We start from the raw sequence: 22,535 nt of genomic DNA, 5'->3' as shown, positions 1-22,535 counted from the left end.
TTGGGTAGAAAGTGTTCGATAAGGTTGCTCAGTCGGGCTTACTCGATTGAGCGCCGGTCGCGCCTCCCAAGGTTGGGGCGTGACACTTCTGTTATCGGGAGACATCTTGTAGTCCACTTGACCTGACTTGGTTTTAGAGCTTTCAAGTGGGAGACCCAGGCTTCAAACCCTTCTGGAGCGTTGTAGCTTTTCACCCTTTCCTCGTAGCTCTTGATGAAGTTATCTATGCTCGAACCATAGCTTATGAATTTGGGGTGATGGCAGAGATGCTCAATCAACCACATTTGTAGAAGAATATTGCAACCTTCAAAGAATTAAGCCCCGGCCTTGCACAATGTCACTGCTTGATAAATGGTTGCCAGCACTAACGGAGCAAGTGTATGATCTTTCTTAGTAGTGAGGATTTGTGCAATTCTCGCCATACAGATATCCACCGTCCCTTCTGTGTTTGGAAAGACCATAATCCCCAAAAACACCACAATGAAAGCGAACCAACGATGAATTTGCCAGATGCCCTTATCTTGTTTGTTGTTCAAACCCTTTTCATGTGTTTCAAACTCAGCTGAGTGACCGAACCTGAAGTACAAGAAGTAGAAAGAGCAACATCCTTTGTTTACATAGGCCTTCTTCATTTTCTTACTGATATTCAGGAGGTCAAAGAACTTGTCAACGGAAGGAGGCCTTGGGAATATAAGTTGTTGTTTCCTCAAATTTCGGCCAAACACAATATACCCGGCCATCTCCTCCAGAGTAGGGGTTATCTCAAAATCCGATAAACAAAAACATTGTGGACGGGGTCCCAAAAAGTTACCAAAGCCTTGATTAGATCTTCCCGTGGTTCGATTTCCAAAATGTTTATAAGGGTACCCAACTGCTCTTTCACCCAATCCCGACCATCTTCATCTAGATCATTCTACCACATACGCAGTTGCAGTTCAGCATGTTGTATGACCAACTCTGACGGATTTTGGACAGTGTTCATTTGTACCTATGGAAGGTTAAGGTTAGGTTTGACTCTGGTGGACTTTTGTAAAACAGGTTTTTCAATTTCTAAAAGAAAAATCAACGAACTATGACCCCCTCCCCTCTATGCTACTTTTAGCAAAGTGGTCGTTGCAAATGTGGCCCCTTCACAATTCCAAATAAATTTTGAGGCCAAGGAAAAATGCTTTATGGAAAAAATGACACTTTACCGACTGACTTATCCATTCTTTACGAATATATCCCTTCGTCAACTGAAAGATATTCTAAAGGCTATCCCGACAAGAATGACTCAAGACATAACCGAAGCTGGGTCGGCTTATTCTCTTGACCAAAACACAAACTACATCTAGTTGACTATTTACTCTTCTTCTTCTTCTTTTTTTCAAAAAAATAAGGCCGAACCTTGTGTAGGTTGCCTATGTATCCCACATTCGGTGAGAATCAGACCATGCGTAGTTCGGTCAGTTTTGACATATTTGAAAGAGATACATTATTGACTCATTTTGAAATGACTCTTTTTCCTTGTTTTTTTTTAAAAAAATTTTGGCAGAGTTTCAGGATATTTCCAAATACCGGGGATTTTTCAGAACCAGCCTTTATTTCTTCCCTACATCACTCTTGGTTTTTCTCTTGATTTACTTTTCCTAGCCGGTCAACATGCAAGCCGAAATAAATAAATATTTACATAGCACATAGGATGCATCAGGATGGTTTGTTATTTTAGATACACCTGTCCTAGATAGACCTAACCCCTGTATTGAGTCCCCAAAGTCAAATGCACATGATGCAAACAAACTTTCCTACTAGGGATCCATCATGAGGTTGTGTTATTATAAGTTTAAACCTGGGGTTGTGTTCTTGACATGGCTTACCCGAGCGAACAACTCGAGCCAAAGAGGGGGCAACGTACCGGGAGCACTAAAGTCTACCCGGCCTTGTTGTTGGCCCAGCCTCGTTCTATTTGGTATGACTTCTACAGAAAAAGCTGTCCACGCGAACGTGTGCACCATTTTTAGAAGACTCAGAGGGGTGGCGTAAGAAGACAATTATATACAAGTCAAATAATATCAAAGCGGTAAATAGACAGCAATTAGCACAAAAGGTTCGCAAAATACAGTAATATTAACAATAAATAAAGCCAAATAAAATCATACTAAAAAGCTCGAATTATTGAACCCTGAAATAGAGATTCTGGCTTCGATCCCCAGTAGAGTCACCAAAGCTGTCACACCTCCTTTTTCCTACCCCAGAAAAGATATAAGGGATTTTTTTCCAATTTAAGTGGCAATTGAAACGTGATTATTCATATTAAATTCAGAGTCGCCACTTGGGATAATTTATTGTGTCCCAAGTCACCGGTTTAAAATCCTAAATCGAGGAAATTGACTCTTATTTACGGTCTGCGAACATAGAAATCCGGGTAAGGAATTCTGTTACCCTAGGAGAAGGTGTTAGGCATTCCTGGGTTCTGTGGTTTTAGCACGGTTGCTTTGATCATACTGGCTTAATCAAATTGTTTAATTACTTATTTTAGAACCTATGTTCATTTGACTCTTTTAATTAAGAAATTATCTTAAAACAGGTCACGCGAACGTGTACCGATTTGTTTGGCGCGTCAAAATCATGTCACATGAACGTGTCCACAATTAATAACGCTTTATTACTATTAAGAATGTTTGGTCGGAGTTGCACGTACGCATACTCCAATTTTGTTTTTAGAATCGTAATTATATCATGCAACCGTGTACACAACCACGATGGTATATTGAACACACTAAAAGCAAGCTACGAATGTTCATGTTTGAAAATAAATTAAGGTTCAATCTATAATCCTAGTTTCCTAAGTATAGGGGGTCGATTGTAGAGGTTATAAGTATTGCTAGGTCTCTCATTATTTAATAATTCTATGAAATGTTCATGATTTAAAAATGCAGTAACAATTATGGGATAAACCAAACAAATGTTCCCCTCGCTAAAGGCATATTTTCTTGTAGTGCACGGAAAACCATGGGATATCAAACAAACCTTTTTTTTCTTAAAAAAAACTAAAAGAAATTTGTGTTGGGATTTAATGAGGCACTTAAAAATTGAAATAAAAGGACAAGATAAATCAACCATTGTAGCAACTTTCAAAATTAAATAAAATGAATTAAGAATACAAGGAAATTTGCAAAAGATGAATAAGCCATGCAAAGACAAAGTGAACCAGCCATTTTGACCCAATGCCTACAGGAATACTGTTTCAAGATTAAGAAAAAGAAAACGTAAGCCTAAATGTTTAAAAAATATAAAGATCGGAAAAGTATATCATTCCCCTACAAAAGTTGAAAACAACCTCTTCCTCTACAGAATTGAAAATATAATGCTTAACCATTTGAGAAAAACTAGAATAGATTCTATATATTACGTAAATTATGTCCAACTAGTTAGTTAATATTATATTGAAATACAACTTTGAAGAACAGAGGATAGTGTATTCTGTTTTCATTCCGTCCTGTAGAAAAAGAAACATGGGAGATGGGAATGAGAGCTGAGAGGAAGCTGAATTAACCAAACAAATGACCCAAAATTAAGCATAACAATCAAAAAAAATAAAGACGAAACCTGTTCCAAATTTGCTCCAACTCAATGACAAAATAGAATCATGAGGGAAACAATCCAATTGATGCAACCCAGAACACATTAATTACACAAAAACATAACTATCACTAAATTAATATATGTTAACATATTCTAGAGCTCCATTCATAGTAAGAAAGCTAAGAAAAATAGGATAGTATGAGAGTGGACTTGTTGCAGCAAAATCTTTGTTATAAGAACAGAAAAAATAGCTAACAATTACTAAATCTGGGCTCCAAGCTCCAAATACAAGAATTGCAACAAGAAACGGACAGAGATCAACACCCCGAACAGCAGCAGACTCAACAACTTTTCAAACAAATCCCATTTTTACCAGAAAACCCAGAAATTGAAATGAAAAGATAGAATCTATAGATTTCAAAATTTTAGCCAATAATCGACGTCAAAATGAAATCATAGAACACTCAACAATATATTTTTTCTGCTCTCAAACGAAAATGAAGAAGAACAAAAGAATATTTCAAACCCTAATTTTTCTCTTCAATTTTTCTTCCGAAATTTCTCTCCAAAAATTCCTCTCTCTTTCCAAGAAAATCCTTACCTTATATAAGTCCCCCATCTTCTCAAACCTTCTTCAAAAAATCCGAAAAAGGCAATCCCTTTGTGAACAATTTTAGGGACAAAAGGAAGGCATGGATTGATTTCCATCCATCCACAGCTCCCTTTCCTCCAATAAATCGCTCAAGGGTCTAAAAAACGTGCAAATTCGGGAGAAATCTTCTATTTTGTAAGAAATACGTTAAGCTTAGAGTGACAGGATGAGATGAAGGGGACCATGTGGGCGGGATTGAGGTGGAGCTTGCGTGGCTGGATCGTGTGGATGGCAGCGCTAGGGTTGAAGACTTGAAGCTGAGGAAGGCGTCGTTTGGGTTTGGTTGGCTTAGATCTAGGGTTTTCTTTTTGTTTTGTGTTATAAGGGATGATGTATAATTTGGGGCGGGGCGGGTCAAAATTGATGGGCTGGGTGGGTTTAGGTGTGTTTGGAGTGGATATTGGAAACAATTTTGGGCTTCAGCAACCATTAGCCCAAGTTAGACTTAAGACCAACCATTTTTCTTCTTATTTCTTTTCTTTTCCTTAATTAAGAAAAAGCCTAAATTAAACCATAAATTAATGTAAGTTGTAAAATCAAACTAATTATAAAATCAAAAGATTTATAAAATTAATTGATCCTAAATTAAAAGAGAAAAACTATTGATCTAAAATCAGAAGCTAAACAATGTAAAAGTACACCAATTTTTGTGATTTTTAATTTTAATAAAGCAACTAATTTACTGATTAATCCTAAGATATGAAAACAAAATTTCAATACAATGCATGGTATTTTTGTTATTTTCATTATTTAAATAAAAGTAAACGTGCACAGAAATGCAAAAAATTAACAAAACAATCATACAAAAATCCTATAATATTGCAAACAATTTGGAAAAATCCATTTCTTTAATTTGTAGGAGTATTTCATGTAGGGCAAAAATTACGTGTTCATAATTGTATATCAGGGAAATAGTCAGATTGCATGCTACTCCAGTTTCTATCATTTCAGAGAGAGGAGCACAGTTCGCACCTAACTTTTGGAAGAAATATCAGCAAGGTTTGGGTACACAGTTGAATCTTAGTACAACCTTTCATCCACAGACTGATGGACAGGCAGAGCGAACAATTCAGGCGCTTGAGAATATGTTGTGTGCTTGCATTCTTGACTTCAAAGATAGCTGGGATGATCATTTGCCACTCATAGAGTTTTCTTACAACAACAACTTCCATGATAGTATTCAGATGGCACTACTTAAGGTATTGTATGGTAGGAGATGTAGATCTCCCATTGGGTGGTTCGAGATTGAGGAAGCCGAGTTGATAGGACCAGACCTTGTGCATCAAGCTATGGAAAAGGTTATGATTATTAAGGAGCGGTTGAAAACTGCTCAGAGTCATCAAAAGTATTATACGGATGTTCATCGCAGAGATTTGGAGTGCAAACAAGATGATTGGGTATTCTTGAAGGTTCCCTGGTGAAGGGTATAATGCGTTTTTAAAATAAAGGGAAATTAAGATCGAGGTATGTCGGACCACACAAAATCATTCAAAGAATTGGTCAGGTGGCGTACAAGCTTGAGCTACCACCTGAGATGTCATTAGTGCACCCGGTATTTCATGTGTCTATGTTGAAGAAAGTAATCGGGGATCCATCACTTATCGTGCCAGTGAGACTATTTAGCTTACTGAAGAACTGTCATACGAAGAGATTCTAGTTTCCATTCTTGATAGGCATGTCCGAAAGTTGAGAAATAAAGAAATTGCCTCCGTGAAAGTGTTATGGCAAAACCAACAAGTTGAAATGGCTACTTGGGAAACCGAGGAAGAGATGAAAAGGATGTACCCTCATTTGTTCGAATAGCCATGTAATAGTTTCTATGAAGTTACTTCCTATAAATTTTGCATCACTCAGTTAATGTAAAGGTGTTCCTTTTTGGTTATATGTTGCTTATAAGGCCACAGTTGGTGTCATTTTGTGTTATGTTACGTCATTTGATCATATATATATATTGTTAGGATGTGACGTTTGGGTGGTTTTGATAATTTTCTGACAGGTGGATAGGCCGAATTACTGAGGAACCTCTACCAAAATTTCTGAAAAGTTTGGGAGTTAGTAAAAAATTTGGGAGTTTGAGGTTTGTGAGAAAAGAGATAAGTTATGATAAGCATTTGGGGAGGACTATACTTCTTATTTGAGGATGAATGATCCTAAGAGAGGGAGAATGTAAGGCCCCGGAAAATTTCGCCAAGTAATTTAAGATTTTATGCTGCCAAGGTAGGCTAATATATTGTATTTTCGGAGTTTTGGGTCGAACAGTGCATTGGGGAGCTGTAATTTTTCAATCTCGCGTAGCCCAACTTGTAGCACGGTAGAGCGTACTATATTCCTTGCAAGGCCAGGTCTGTAGCACGCTACACGTGCTATATCCCTCGTGAGGCCAGGTCTGTAGTGCGCTAGACTATGCTATATCCATCGCGAAACCTAGTATATAGCTCACTACAGAGTGTGCCTATCTTGGTTTGTAGCTTGCTACAGAGTATGTGTAGCCTCGTCTGTAGCCCTGTCCGAATTTCAAGGTTCTATTCTTCTATCTTTATAACCTAACCCTATCTCGTTAAATAGATGCAAGAGACCATTTTTGAAAGGAATATGTGATATGTTTAGAGAGAGGAAGTGCCCTAGAGTGGGAGGAGAAATCCCTAAGATAATTGTTTACTAAAATCTTATTGAAGCCTTGAAATTCAACAAGAAATCCCTCAAGTTCTTCATCTAAGAGGTAAGGTTCCATACCCTAGTTTTCAATTTCGAATTTGAGTAGAAATTGGTTGATTGGGAGTATGATTTTTGGGTGTCGGAGTATTATTTATACATGAATATACCAATAAGGTCTGTGGGAATATGGTTGAGCTTAAATAGCTAAAGAATAGGTTGTGATGTGAAGGAAATCTTGTGGAGAAACCTTGTAATCAAAATTGCACTTCTAGTATTTGATAATTTTCTCAAATGAGCCGAGAATATCTTCCTAATTTGTGTTCAATGTTGTTATTTCACGAAATAGATTTGGATTGCTAGAAATTCCAAAACGTTGTAGTAATTTAAGGAAAGATCAAGCAAGATATGTATGGCTAAAACCCCCTCTTCTTAGAATCGAACCCCATGTTTTCATGGAATCGGTGTAAGTTCCAAACTGATCGTTATAGGAATTACTATTTCAAATGTGCTTGTGTTGAGAAATATATGTGCAATATGTGTTCCAATGCTTTCATCATGATTGTCTTATTATTTGAGGATGTGTTAAAAATATGGAATATGTGCTACAAATGCCTAGACTTCAAGCCAAATTCGAATAAAGATTGTTATGCCAAATTGTGTGAAAAGCCTCTATGTGCCTTAGATTCGAAATTGCTCATGTGTGTAATCAATGTCTTGAATGGAAGTCCTTATTGCTGTTGATGTGATAATAATGCGGAACGTGGAAAAGAACTTGAGTTATTAAATACGGCCAAGTGCCAAGAATGATATAACAATTGTGGCTACTAGTGCCGATGAACTGAAAGATGTGAAAGAAATATGAAATGAGATGATTGGTAGAAAATGGTAATGTCCCAGGTGAGACGGCCTAGCCGATCGGGCCGTGATCTGACACCATGCCGCAAACATGGTGGTAACTGTGCTAGAAATTGGAACTGGAATTTGAAAATGAAATTGTAGTTATGGTTGATGACTTAAATGTGACGACCTAGTTGATTGGGTCATGATCTGACTCCGCGTAAGACTGTAGTGGTATTGTGGATGACGGTGTAATAATATTTAAGGGGTCCCAATCTAAAGCTATAGAAATTTACTTGAAAGCTTATGTGATTCTTAATTTAATGTTGTGGTATTGTGTAAGGCTTTTATTGATTTTATGATTATTTATTTCTTATATTATTGTTCATTCTAATTAGATGGTGTTTAGTTGTACATACTAGTACCATTCCACGATACTAACATCCCTTTTGTTGGGGGTGCTGCATCTTAAATGGATGTAGGTGGTTCCATTGCGGGAAGTGTTGACCAGTGCTAGCAGTACGTCCTCATCCCAGTAGTCTTGGTGAACCCCATTCCATTTCAGAGTTATATGTATTGTACTCGAGGTATAGTCGGGGCCTTGTTGCTGGCACTTTTGTAGTACTCTTTTTTATCTATTTAGAGGATCTATAGACATTATGTAGGTTGTATATGGGTGGTGGAAAGGTCAACGGTTTATGTTGTGACTTAGACTCTTGTTTCTCTCAATCATAAGGATGTGTGTACTTTGAAACTTAACAATGACATAACTAATGAAACAATTTTGTATTGTTTACATGTTCTACCTATTGTTTAAATTAATTAAAACATGTCTCCTCTTGACCACAAGTGAGTTGGGTAGGAAGTGTCTAATAGGCTTGCTCGGTCGGGTTCACTTAGTTGAGTGCCGATCGCGCTCCTCGAGGTTGGGGCATGACACACTTAGTCCCTTAAGCTTAAGTGTACTCATATTTCCTTCTTAAGGGAAATGTCTTCATGAATAAACTTTAAAGGTTATTCTTCTATTGTTCATTCTATCATTGTTGAAGCGCGATCTCTGAAATTCTCACAATGATGATTATTATCAAATCCTTCAGTCCCTAAATCATGTTCGGTTTTATCTTGTTTACTAGCTCATACTAATTTTTATTACTCCCGGGGTCTAACTTAGCTTGTTTGTAATCACGTTGGAGTCACACCAGCTTTTACTCTCTTATTGTGTCAAGGCTTATCACCTCTTGCCTTTTTCTTTCACTAGACTATAGACTCTGTTATCTTGTCATATATTGATTTATCGCTATCACCCATTTATTATACCTTACTCATACTGCTTCATTTACCCCCTTGTTATTCTCCTGCTAATATATTTGTCTGTCATATTATTCTGAAAACTTAAGCAAAACCTTGTTTCACTTTTAGCTTCCCTAGCTCATTACACCATTTTGGGTTACTCTAATCCCAGCTGGATCCTGATATCCCATCATTCTCTTAAACTATATCTGTTAGCTTCCATTGGGCATAACTGAGATGGGTGTGGCCAATTGTACATACCTCTATTACTGTTGAAAGTAAACTCAGAGTACTTGTATTTCTCTGCCTGAATTGTAAATACAGATAGTCTTCACTAACTGGGTACCTCGTATCCTTCTTCACCTAGCTTCTTTTACATGTTGAAACTTGTATCTACCTTCTTATTCTCTCATTGCTTTTTACCATAGGGGTAGATAGATATTTATGCCTTATGGATCCTTATCAACAAGCTCGCACGTCGTAGTACACACATAATCTACTAAAGACCTTACATTTACTCATCATAAGCATGATGCAAAATCAAGTTCCTCTAACTCAACTATTCCACAACCACTTATCTTACCAACTGTCTTTCTGGATGTAGGTAGCATTGTATTATGAATAAAATAGAATTTAGGAGTTTAAATTCTTACAATTGAGCTCTACTGCACGATCTAGAGTAAGAAGAAAGAGTGACAACCCTAAATGCCCTGTAGCCTCCTACATATAAGTGTGGTGCACAACACACCCATAAATAAGACTCTACTAGACACGGCTTGTAGACTCCCTAGGATAGAAATGCTCTGATACCACTTTTGTCACTCCCCAAACCTGAAAAGGTGTGTCAGACACTCAGTGCCATACTCGGCCCGAGCATACCACTCTGTAATTGTAAACCTTAGAGGGGTAACCCGTAACTTAGGCCAATGAGGCTATAGTCTCTCTCATCTGAGGGGGTAAACATACCCAAAGGCTCATATATATAAAATTATATGAGCTGACGAGGCCGCCATGAACATCTACTAATATACCAACTATACAGGACTCCTCTACAAAACTATAGATATAGCTAAACTATATTATGGTCGAGATAGGGACTCGACCTATGCATAAAACCTGTATATATAAAATAGACTCCAAGGTCTAGACCTGGTAACTCCGAGGAAGTGGAGCGTACCAACCAATCTAATGTTTTGTTATTTCTACTGGGAAAGTCTATCCAGTTGTCTATCAGGACCTGCGGGCATGAAATGTTGCGTCCCCAGGAAAAGAGAAGTAAGTACTAAATAATGTACCGAGTATGTAAGGCAACAAAATAACCTAAAGCTAAAATTGAGCTGATAATATAATACCTGAAAATAACTGGGAGTCAAAGATGATCTAAAGATATTCTTACCTGTTGATATTGACTCAACTCTCTCTATATATCAAATAAAATAGATATTCGGCCCTATAAGGCTCTGTACATATAACTGCTCTGCCGTAGTAGGATCACTCATAGGTTCTCTGCCATACTAGGCTTTGTATCTCGGGCATTCTAGGTTCGCTCATAGGCTCTCGGCCATAGTAGGCTTGGTATATAACTTACCATCTGATCAGTGGTTGCCCAATGGGGACCTGCTCACTGATTATAACTCGGTGGTGGTGAAGATACTGTAATACTCTATATATATAGGCCCTCTGCTCTCTTTACTGAAAGAAAACAATACTAACATAAATATAAAGTACCGATAAGGTAGAATACTGTAACTTATGAGACTAGGATAATATACATGAGTTCAGGAATATGAATTTCTCTTTATGTCTCGTTATCAACCACATGTAGTTATGAGATCATGCCAATATGAAGGAAAGGTTTAGCCTTAAAATACCTTATCAAAATCTATCCAATAAACACATCAAATTCATCTCATTTCATCTTAATCTACAACAACGATAACAATACTATCATCAAGTTAAGGAAGTAAAACTATTGCATAATGAACGACAAGCTTATTTTATAATAAAATGGGAAGCATCTCCCTTATATTTTTTACTTCCTCCCAATTCGACATAACACCACCAACAATAAGAACACAACAATAACAACATGTATATATTATTTTCCAATCTTATATCCATCAAAAAATACAACAAAACAGCCCACACACCCTAATCAGTTCATATAGAAAACAACAACCCTAGTAGTGTCAAACAGCCAGAAAATATAACGATGAATGACCAGCAAACCACCATATTATTATGTGGTGTTTGTCCACACCCTTTATCCTCCCAAATTCCATAAAAATAATAGCAAAAGAGACAACCCAAAAGCAACACGAAACAGCCCACAAAACAGTCCCACATGTTCGGAAGTCAAAACTAATTTTTCAGTTTACTAAAACACGTTTCAACTTGTCTTTTCTTTCAAATTGAGAAACACAACCAACAGTACATAGTTAAGCCTCGTATCCTATAAACCATCCATGAATTCGACATAGAGATAAGTTTACAACCAGCTAACAGTGATGCAACAACAAACAACATACCACTATTTGGAAACTCGATTGGTCTAGTCTTTACGATCGAGCTATAACTCGTACAAGCATAGATAATGGAAAAAGAAGCATAAATTTACTTTGGACGGAGTAGAAACAACAAAACCTAGCCCTTCATCATCGAAAATCAGTACCCCAACACAGCTACAAGAAGGAAAAAGAGAAACTAGCAAGTGTTTCGGGATTTTCGGCACTAGAATCATATCGTAACACCCGAAATAACCTAGGGTTTGTGCGGGATTTTTGGGGAGGACTTGCAGGGGTTCAATCTGGTTTTCTTGGTCTGAAAGATAAGTGAAAGAAATGATTTTATAAGCCTTTAAAAGTCCCCACTTGGCCGACTTGAGTAACATTTAATTGAGGCATCTCATTTTGGCAAGTAGCTGATGCACGTACTGTCACCTACCGGTCTGCGCGGTCTTATGAAAACAGAAATATCTCTCTACTCCAATGTCGTATTGACAAATGGTTTAGTGAATTAGAAACTAGACTCATAGATCTTCAATATGTTAGGTGGATCATCCAGTAATTCCAAGTATAATGAGAGAAAAGCTTAGCTACATTTGACCTAATTTTCAGCACATTTACAAATGCAATTTGTGATGACCTTTTCCAAGTTTTGTTCCACAACTCGCTTGACTTCAAAAAATAGCACACGACTATCATAGAACTAATATAAAGAATAACATAACCTCCTTATCATGTTAATCACCCTAGTCTCACTCAAAAAGTAAATGTTATAATATTCCTAGCTTGTCGACTCTCGACGAAACTTATTTTCTTCAACTCGTTTAGCTTCTAAACCTTCGAACCCTCTTGATATTTGATATTCATGATCTTAAATATTTGTAACCTCTATGTCAAAATGATTAACTATCTTAGTAAACTTTTAAAAATGATTTCATTTTCGAGCTTACATCAATTGAGTTACGACGTAGTCTTACATACAACAACATGGGGTGTAACAGTCAACACCGGTACCGTAGTCAATCTTGATTTCTATTCTTAGAGCAGCAGACTCAGACAATGCCTTCTTCTTGAAAACAAGAGGCCGTTCAACACCACTAAAAGCTCCATCACACTGTGGGTGCCAATCCCATTTATCACCGTCGTCTCTCGGCTTAGAGGCCGATGCCTCTTTCTCCCCTTCGGAAGAGTGCTACGTCATCCCGAAGAACTGCCCAATACCTACAAATGGCAAAGCTAGTACAAATGGAAGGGGAAATGTTACCTCAAAAATACGAAGACCAAGGCAAAGGCGGCATGAACGCATACCTTGGTATCTCGCTCCCTATCTGGCATAGAATACAGATCGCCACCAACGCTCAATGCAAGTCGAATGGGTCACCAGACTCCGGACCCAGCCGGGCAGGTCAAGGATTTCGTCATCAACTACAAAGGGTGTGGACGAACAGTACTTCAGGGTCAGCAGGCCCTGGTGATGAAAGGGCTGGTATAGCCTGATGAGGTGGTTAAGCGTGAATTCAAGTCCAGCCTTCTCCGCAAAGAACCTCATCATCAGCACCACTAACCAAAACGATGGATGTATCTGCGCCAAAGTAACCCGATACTTCAAGCAAAAATCAAGCACGACCCTATCAAGGGGACCAAATGCAAAAGGATAGAGGTATACGCTCAAGAATCCATCAGTAAAGTCCGTAACACTCTCATCCGGGGGAAGCACCTGCAATGCTACCCCCTCGCTCCATCCACAACACTCTCCACTCCCTGCCAGGCCAGCCCTGAAGTGCTTGCCATGATTATAGTAAAACTAATAGATCAGAGTAAGGGTGCGCCAACACTTTTTACACCTGAAGAAATGAAGAATCCTATGCCAAAGCAGAAGTGCAGCTGCCCGAAAATAGTGAGGTCTTGCGAAAAAGCTGAAGCCGCCCCACATATATGTGAGAAGCAGCGATGACTCGCCTACCTAGAGTGAACCCCGAGAAACCTATAGCCTCGATGCAGATCGACGAGGTGATACCCGATCCCGAAAGCATCCTTCGACGAGAAACCAAGACTCGAGAAGCCATCCGTATTATCTCCAAGCTCGAGAAAGAATTATACCTCGAGGATCCCCGACTAGAAGAAGTCGGACTTCGGGAAGCTCTCAACGCCATCACTCGATGCAAGGCTAGTACCTGGTCTCATGGTTCCCCCTTTCTAAGAAAGAGGAACAAGCACAGGAAGCTCCTATCACGAAAGCTCCACGAATGTCCGAGGCAGCGTGTGAGAACAGGCAACTCCTCAGCAAATGTCTATCCTATACGCTTTAAAGGGGCTATCTACATCAAGATCAAAAGGGATCCCCAGGTACCTGAAACTGACCTTCATTGAAGATAACGTCCTCGAAGACCCCGAAATTCAGCATATTATCTCCATACAACTCGGAGGGCCCCGACAGCCCGGGCCTGTCAGATCAATCCAGGATTGGTCTGAGGTACGACCATGGGTTCGAAAGAGAGCCCTGTCAATCAGCAGAGGATCGGAAAGAATGCTGACGCCCAAGTCAGATATCGGCGATCGACAAATAAAAGAAGACATCCAAAAGGCCTCGAAGGGCACGAAAACATGCAATTATAAAGCATGAATCGAAAGCAAAAGTCAATGGAATATATTTATATTCGTAAAGATCCATGTACAACAGCCCTCGAGGGGTCATTACATACAATTACAAAAGCCTACAAAAGTCTACACCTAAAGAGGAGGAACGAAAGGATGTACATGTGATGAAACCCGGGACCCTGGTCCGCCCTCAAAGATCCATCTCTGGCATCAGCATCCTCGAGCGTCTCCCCCTCGAGCACGCCAAATCGATGGTGATTCCTTCGACCTCCACCTCCTCTAGGCTCCCATCTCAATCCCCCGAGGGATCCCCACCGGAGAAGATGAATAAGAGGAAAAGGAGGGGACGTAGAGGGGGGCACAGAAAAGAGACATGGCCCGCCAAAGCCAAATATTGAAGATTCAGCGAGCCTCAGCCTCAACGGCCGGTAGTGCCACTTTATCCCTTGTGAAAGGAAAAACCCAATGGATGAATTGCCCCACCAGGCCTAGGTAGGAGAGTGAGCAGCAGTGCATAATCCAAATGACTATCTACATAAGGGGAAAATTTACTCCCCGTCCATCATCATCTCGAGCCAACAGCAGCAGCAAACACAAGTATGTTGACGACCACAGTAGTGACGGGATAGCGTGATTATGCTCGACAAGTGGAAGCACCGACAGAAGGCCGCAACACGATCTAAGGGAACTCCGCCAAGCGGGATTGAAGCCCTGAACCCCAAGCATGATGCTCAAGGACGAAGGAAGATGATAAGCAGGAATATGTGAGCAGACCGATGAAGGCACTTGGATGGGAAAAACAACTCCAAAGCACCCTCATTTATAGGGAGTTACGACACAATCTTCGAGGTTTTGAAAGATTGACCGATAGACACAGTTAATGCATCCTTGGAAAACTGAATCGACAGAGGTACCTTCACCTTAGAGAGCGGGAATCGGGAGTGCATTGAATGAAGTCGAAAATACATGAGCCGGTGGATGCTCGATTATCATAAAACGCATGCTAGGAGTCGCATCATCGGTATGACGCCACCATAAGAAGCTCAAGGAGTCAAGTGTCAGAATCATTTCCCATCACTTTATTATGGGAAACGCGACGACTATCTATACGCGACAAAATTAGTGGACTTGATTTCTCGCTGTCAAGTCATTTCGGAAGAACGCCTCGAGACCCGAGGACGGGAAGACACGACCGAGTTCCCGGCCTCGGGGCTTGTCGAGGCCCAACTCAGAGAACATAGATATTTAAGCCAGGATAGAAGGGGAAGCTCCCAAGGCACACGGCTAAATCTGACAGGGCTGGCCTATCCAGAGCCTATGCTGAGGCGTCGCATCAAGCCATCTCATCTCCATACTTTGTAATTAATCTCCACGTACTTGTAGCCGAGTTCCCCTCCTATATAAATGGGACTCACCCTTCCTTGTAAGGGACTGATATTGCTCCATTTCTCCACGAGTGCAATAATATCTCTCTCTCTCTCTCTTTTCTTTCTAACTTGTTCGTTCTCACTAGCCCGAGGTTACCTTGATATCCATCGTTTCCTTAATTGTTCTTCATCGTATAACTCAGTATTGGACATAAAGAGCCTTGTTTAATTATATCTTCAACTGTTATCACATCCCCGACTATCCCCGATGGCTCGAATTCGACCCTGACGTTGAACCAGAGGTCCCCATCGACTAGACCTACACCCGGGCATCATGCCCTCCAGTTCCATTACTAGCTTGTTTTAGCTTGCATCTCGTCATTAAACTCCACATTATTAGCATCAACCGCTCTAACAACTAGCTCGGGAATAGATCACGTATTTTTAGAATCCCATTTACAAATTTAATTGTTGTTACCATTTTCACGGTAAATAACAATCAATACGAGAGAAAGATGATAACATAATCTAATAAGGGGAAAATCAACAATAGAAATAGTATAAAAGAGGCGAGTGAAGGACTACAGTGATCATGTACAGACAACAACTGATAGAACAATAAATAATGAAACAAAAGATATATTTCCCACCAATACACTTTGGAATGTGAACAAACAGCAAAAATCACATCGAGGTACCTCCTCATTTATAATGAAATCAAAATCCAGGTATCGCCTCGTATAATCAATAATCACAACTAAGGTACAGCCTCATATTACCTTTTCTGAATTTCAATCACAATCCTTCCTTATACTATTGCGTGAGCCTTACATCTGAAAAAAAGTTTTTAAAAAAAGTTTTTCCGAAATAGATACACGTACTTTAGCCCACCTTATGATGCCGCATGGCTTCACGTAGTTCCCCCACAAGCAACACGCACATACGTCCAACCTTATACCACCGCATGCACATCAATCCAAGCCATATACCATCCCATGCGCATCAATATCATATCAAAATAACAACTCGCACCACGATGTCCATATATCATAACATGACAACAACAACAATATCAATTTTTCCACAACAATAGCACATGACTCCAACACCACGTATACCAGAATATCAACAAAAACAACAATGAATAGAAAAATTCTCAACAAGATTGATGTTTCAATATTAACCAAATCGCCATAACGTATTAACGACTTCCACAACTTCAACACCAAAGAACTCGACATGAGAGAATATAATGTATAACCACAATATTATATAAAACCAACTTCATAGTAAAAGAGATAATATTCAATAATGAGTCTCGAATAATGGAAATCAATAAATAAAGAGATAACATGAACAATTACTTCAACAATGATAATTAACAATGAAGAAATAGCTTGTAACAGTAAAGGAGACAACAAGTGCAATTAACTATGGGAGCAATTTGGCACATAGGATGTAGAACAACTACTAAACAAGTCAACAAAGGAAATTAACGGTACTCTAACACAATTAAAGATAATTTTACTATGAGAGTTTGGAACCAAATAAGGCATTTCTATTTAAGCATGGAAATAGTCTAGGTAGCCTAAGCTGGTCAAACACTACGTATAACCCCGCGTACACACTCGTCACCTTGCATACACAGATTTCGCTTAGCACAATGGAATCAAACAATACAAATCCTAAGAGGTAGTTCCTCCACACGAAGTTAGGCACGATACTTGCCTCAATTAGGTAAATTAAACACTCGGAAATATCTTTTCCCTTACAATCCGCCTCCATATATCTCAAATCTAACAAAAATATACTCAATAACATCAAACAATTCTATGAAATTTAATTTCAATATATAACGTTAAGATGTCTACATTTTCCCAAAAAGATCAACAAAAGTCAACATTGGCCCACCCGGTCAAAACACGGGTTCAATGGTAGATTCCTTCTACCTCTGACCCATGAGTTCATACATGTGATTAGTTTTAAAATTTGAGTCCAAATCGACTCTCAAAACTCAATTTATTATTTTTCAAAAACTTTACAAAGTTTTATAAATTTTTACTTTGATTCACGTGATTTTGATGTTAAAATTTAAGATATGTTAATGGAATATGATTAGAAATATATTAGAATTAATTGTTGATTAGAAATATATTAGAATCACTTACCCTAGGTTTGTAGGTGAAAATCCCCTCTCCAAATCATGTCCTACCGAGTCTCGAGTTAAAAAATGAGAGAATAAGTTTCAAAATCTCATCTCGCAACCGTTTAACCAGTTGCAGATGTCGCATTTGCGATACAGGGTTCGCAAATCTAAATTGTGAACCATGCACCCATTTGTGAACCCTAACAGACTTAGCTTACATCACAACTGCGAAGAAGTCTTCGCAATTGCGAACTAGGCTATATCGCAAATGTGAAAAAATTATTTGCAATTGCGAAGATGATCAATTCCTACTGGATTCACAAATTCGAAGGTGAGGTCGCATTTGCGACAACTATGCATCACATGTAACCCCAAGTTCTCTTTTCCCTAGTGATGGATATTTTCGTTCCCTTGACAACGGGTCCCTGTGGGGCGTTGACCCCTCCAATGATCATGTGGATGATGTGTTGTGGTTCTTCTGGTTTGTTCTTCATGTTTGCCTCTCAAGAAATAGATATCTTAGATTTATATGAACTAGACTTATATTCAGATTAATGATCAACTACGAATATATCAAGCACTGATTACAAACTTTAGAAAATATAAATTTATTGTCTAAATTATTAAAAAAGAAAATATAGAAGAATATCAACTTACAAGGTTAATTCCGTTATTGACAAACTACTTACAAAATTGGTATCAGAGCTATGAAACTGATAAATAAACATTTACTCTAAGAAGTAAAATCATGGAAAATAACACTGAAATTGATAGTACAAATCCGCAAAAAATATCCATAAACAGTGAGTCAATTACAGAAAATGTGCAGATTAAAATAACTAAAAAATCAAGGAAAATAAGAAAGAAACTAAAGAAATTATACCTAGAATATGAATATCTAAGTATTACAAAAATAGACAAAACTAAGCTATCTGGATTAATTGATACAATATCTAAAACAGAATATAAATATATTTGCTATCTTAAGAATAAAAGATGAATAAAGAAGAGTTCGCACTAGAAGAAAAAATATATGAAAATCCAGAAGGATTAAAAATAACAATAATATTTTCCAACTTAGGAAGAAGATACAAGAAAATAGGAAATAACCTAAACTTAATGTTAGGAAAAGAAACGGTAAAACTAGAAGATAGTTTAACCGCAATGGTTAGAATAACAAAAGAAAATGAAGAAATAGATAGAAAACGAGAAATTAAAGAAATACAACAGCAAGCTAAAGAAAAAATACAACAGATAGAGGAAGTAAAGAACACTAAAATAATAGAATTAGAAAAAGAATTAGAAATGCTAAAACAATTATATACAAATAAACTAAAAGAAAAGGAAAAACGTAAAGAAGAAGAACAAGAGCTAAGACTGACAAATGAGATAGAAAAATTTAAATTACAGTTAGAAGAGGTACAAGATAATCCACCAAATATAAGCATAAACGGAATAAATGACCAAAGTGATTACGACAAAGATCTAGGAGAAGACTATTCAGAAACAAGTGAGACATACACAGAACTTATAGAAAAAACAGAAAAGATAAAAACAAATCCAGAAATAAACACAGGAGATATGACCGAGGATAAACCAAGCACATCAGGAGTAAAAAATTCAAGACAACTAAACCCAACCTATTACAGAGTAAGTTATGATTCATATGATAGGAACAAAACATTATGGGATAAAAGGCTAAATAGGAAATGGATACCAAGACAGATAACTGAACAATGTAATTTTTTAGATCTAGATTGTGTAGCAGATATAAATGAAACAATCCAATTGTGGATAAGATATATCTCAAAACAACTAATAGATAATAAAATAGTAATAGCTGAAACACCAGGATATATAGAAAGAACACTCATAGGAACGGTAAAACTATGGTTACAAAATTTAACAAGTGAAAGCTTAGATACATTAAGAAGTAATAAAAAACTTGATGGTACAACTGCAACAACAGTTACAGATATATTGAATAAATATGAAATAGCAATAAGAAATGAATTTAGTAGTATGACAACAGAAGTAGAAGAACAAAATAAAGAAAAGACTACAAATAGAAATTTAATGACAAAATTAGCAATATGTAATATGTGTTATATAGACGAATATACTTGTGCATTTAGAAACTATTATTATAAAGGAACATATAGTCCGGATGAAAGTAAGGAAATAAGAAAATTATATTTTACCAAATTACCAAAACCTTTTAGCTCAAAAATAATAAAAAATTGGAATGAAGCAGAACTAGCAGATACTCTAGGAGCTCGAATAAATTTCTACAAAACTGGTTTATAGAATTATGTGAAAAATATAAAGAAAATATCAAAATGGATAAAATATTAGTAAAAAATTTGGCATGCTGCAAAAATAGAACAGCACCCCAATTTGGTTGCACAGATAAATATTACAAAAAAGAAGGAAGGAGAAAAAGATATAAATCCAAATATAAGTATAAGAAACCAAGAGGAAGATATTATGTAAAAAATTACAAACATAAAAAACCATATAGAAAAAAGAAAAAACTAACAGAATGTACTTGTTACAATTGTGGAAAGCTAGGACACTTAGCTAAAGATTGCAAATTACCAAAAAATCCAAAGAAGAAACAAATTACAGAAATAATGATAGACAATGATAAATATACACAAATAGAGTATATAGATTATGAATTAGGAAGTGAAGACAGCATATATGAGATATCAGAAAATGAATTCTCAGGATATAAATAATAATATAATAGAAGAATCAGACGAAGATAATTATGACTGAAAAAGATATACAAATTATACAACAAGAAGAACACCAAGATGAACAATCTTCAGAACAAAAAATAATATTTGACATCACCATATTTGAACAAATAAAAGAAAAAGAATTGGATCTAAGCATAGACAAAATACTAGAAGTAGCAATAATAAAGAATTGGTTTAAAAGACAAAAAGAAGAATACTATGTAGTAAGCCAAAGAGAACAGATAATAGACCGTAAATACATTAAAGGTAAAGCAAGAATACCAATTTTAAATAAAAACTATTAAATAAAGAAATACAAGATATAAAAGCAAAAACCCCAATAAAATACGTACATTTAGGAGGAACAGAGATACTAATAAAAGCATGTTTTAGAGAGGGAATAGATACCCCTATAAAAATATACTTGGCAGACGATAGAAGTGTACAACCTATAGAAAAGAGTATAATAAGTGCAGTAAGAGGTAACTTAATATACCAAAAATTTAAATTCATAATAAGTGCCAACTATTCAGTGGCAATAGATGATAAAAATATAGATAAATCATTAGTGCTATACTGGAAAATGTCTGGAATAGAACTAGCACCAGGAAGTAAAATATTCACAACAAGATGTAAAAATCTATATGATAAACAACAAAATATAAGATAACAGCTAAAAATAAAATAAATAAAATTAAAATAGAAAATCCGTTCGAAAGAATAGTATCAGTTATAGACAACAATGATTATAGTTATAAAGAAATGGATATAGAAGAAGACTTAGAAATAGTAAAAGAAAGGTTGAGCACGTCAAAACGGACAAGTAATGAGATACCGGAGACATCATCAAGAATAAGTACATCAAGAAGAATAGATTACATAACTCCAAATTAATAGAACAAAAAATAGAAGAAATAAACCCACATCATTATTATATAACAGGAATAATGGACCAAAGAAAATATTTAATATTAATAAATACAGGACAAGAAGAGAATTATGTTATAAGAGAATTAATACCAGAACAAGAGATAGTAACAATAGAACAGCAAAATTCAGAATTACCAAAAGCATTAAGAAAAAATGAAGAAACAACTGAAAAGGAATTAATTATTGGAGGAATACCAATATTAATAAATTTTAAAGTATATCAAGGAGATAAAAACATTACACTAGGAATAAAATGGTAAGAAAAAGTCAAACCATATAAATTAGAAGATAGGCAATTAACAATAAGTTATGAAAATAAAAAGATAATAATCAAAAGAACCTTAATATAATGCCAAAAATATATATACTTGCCAAAATAATAGTAGAAGGATATTATAATAGATATTATACACCTATGATGGATACAGGAGCAGAAGCTAACATGTGTAAACATAATTGTCTACCAGAAAATAAATGGGAAAAGCTAAAAAACTCCATAGTAGTAACAGGATTTAACAATGAGGGAAGTATGATAACATACAAGCAAGGAATCTAAAAATACAAATATGGGATAAAATATTAACCATAGAAGAAATATATAGTTATGAATTCACAAATAAAGATATATTATTAGGAATGCCATTTTTAGATAAGTTATTCCCACATACTATAACAAAAACACATTGGTGGTTTACTACTCCGTGTAAGCAAAGATTAGGAGCAAAAAGAGTAAATAATAAATTGAGAAAAACAACACCCTGGATTAAGAGAAGTGAAAAAATTACCCAGAAATTAGAAAATATGACACAAAGCAACCATAATATAGAAATAATCATTTTCTCAATAAACAAGATAAAACTACTCCAAGATAAATTAGAACTACTATATAATGATAATCCACTACAAGGTTGGGAAAAACATAAAACAAAAATAAAAATTGAACTAATAGATGAAAATAGTATAATAACACAAAAACCTTTGAAATACAATTTTAATGATCTAACAGAATTTAAAATACACATACAGGAATTATTAGACAATAAGTACATACAAGAAATTAATAGTAAACACACTAGCCCAGCATTTATAGTACATAAGCATAGCGAACAAAAACGAGGAAAAAGTCGTATGGTTGTAGATTATAGAAATTTAAATGCAAAAACAAAAACATATAATTATCCGATACCAAATAAAATACTAAAAATCAGACAATTACAAGGATATAACTATTTTAGTAAATTTGACTGT

Source organism: Nicotiana tabacum, chromosome 20 (assembly GCF_000715075.1).
Source record: "Nicotiana tabacum cultivar K326 chromosome 20, ASM71507v2, whole genome shotgun sequence".
NCBI lineage: Eukaryota > Viridiplantae > Streptophyta > Magnoliopsida > Solanales > Solanaceae > Nicotiana > Nicotiana tabacum.
The sequence above is the reverse complement of the archived record's forward strand: the minus strand, read 5'-3'. Positions refer to the sequence as shown.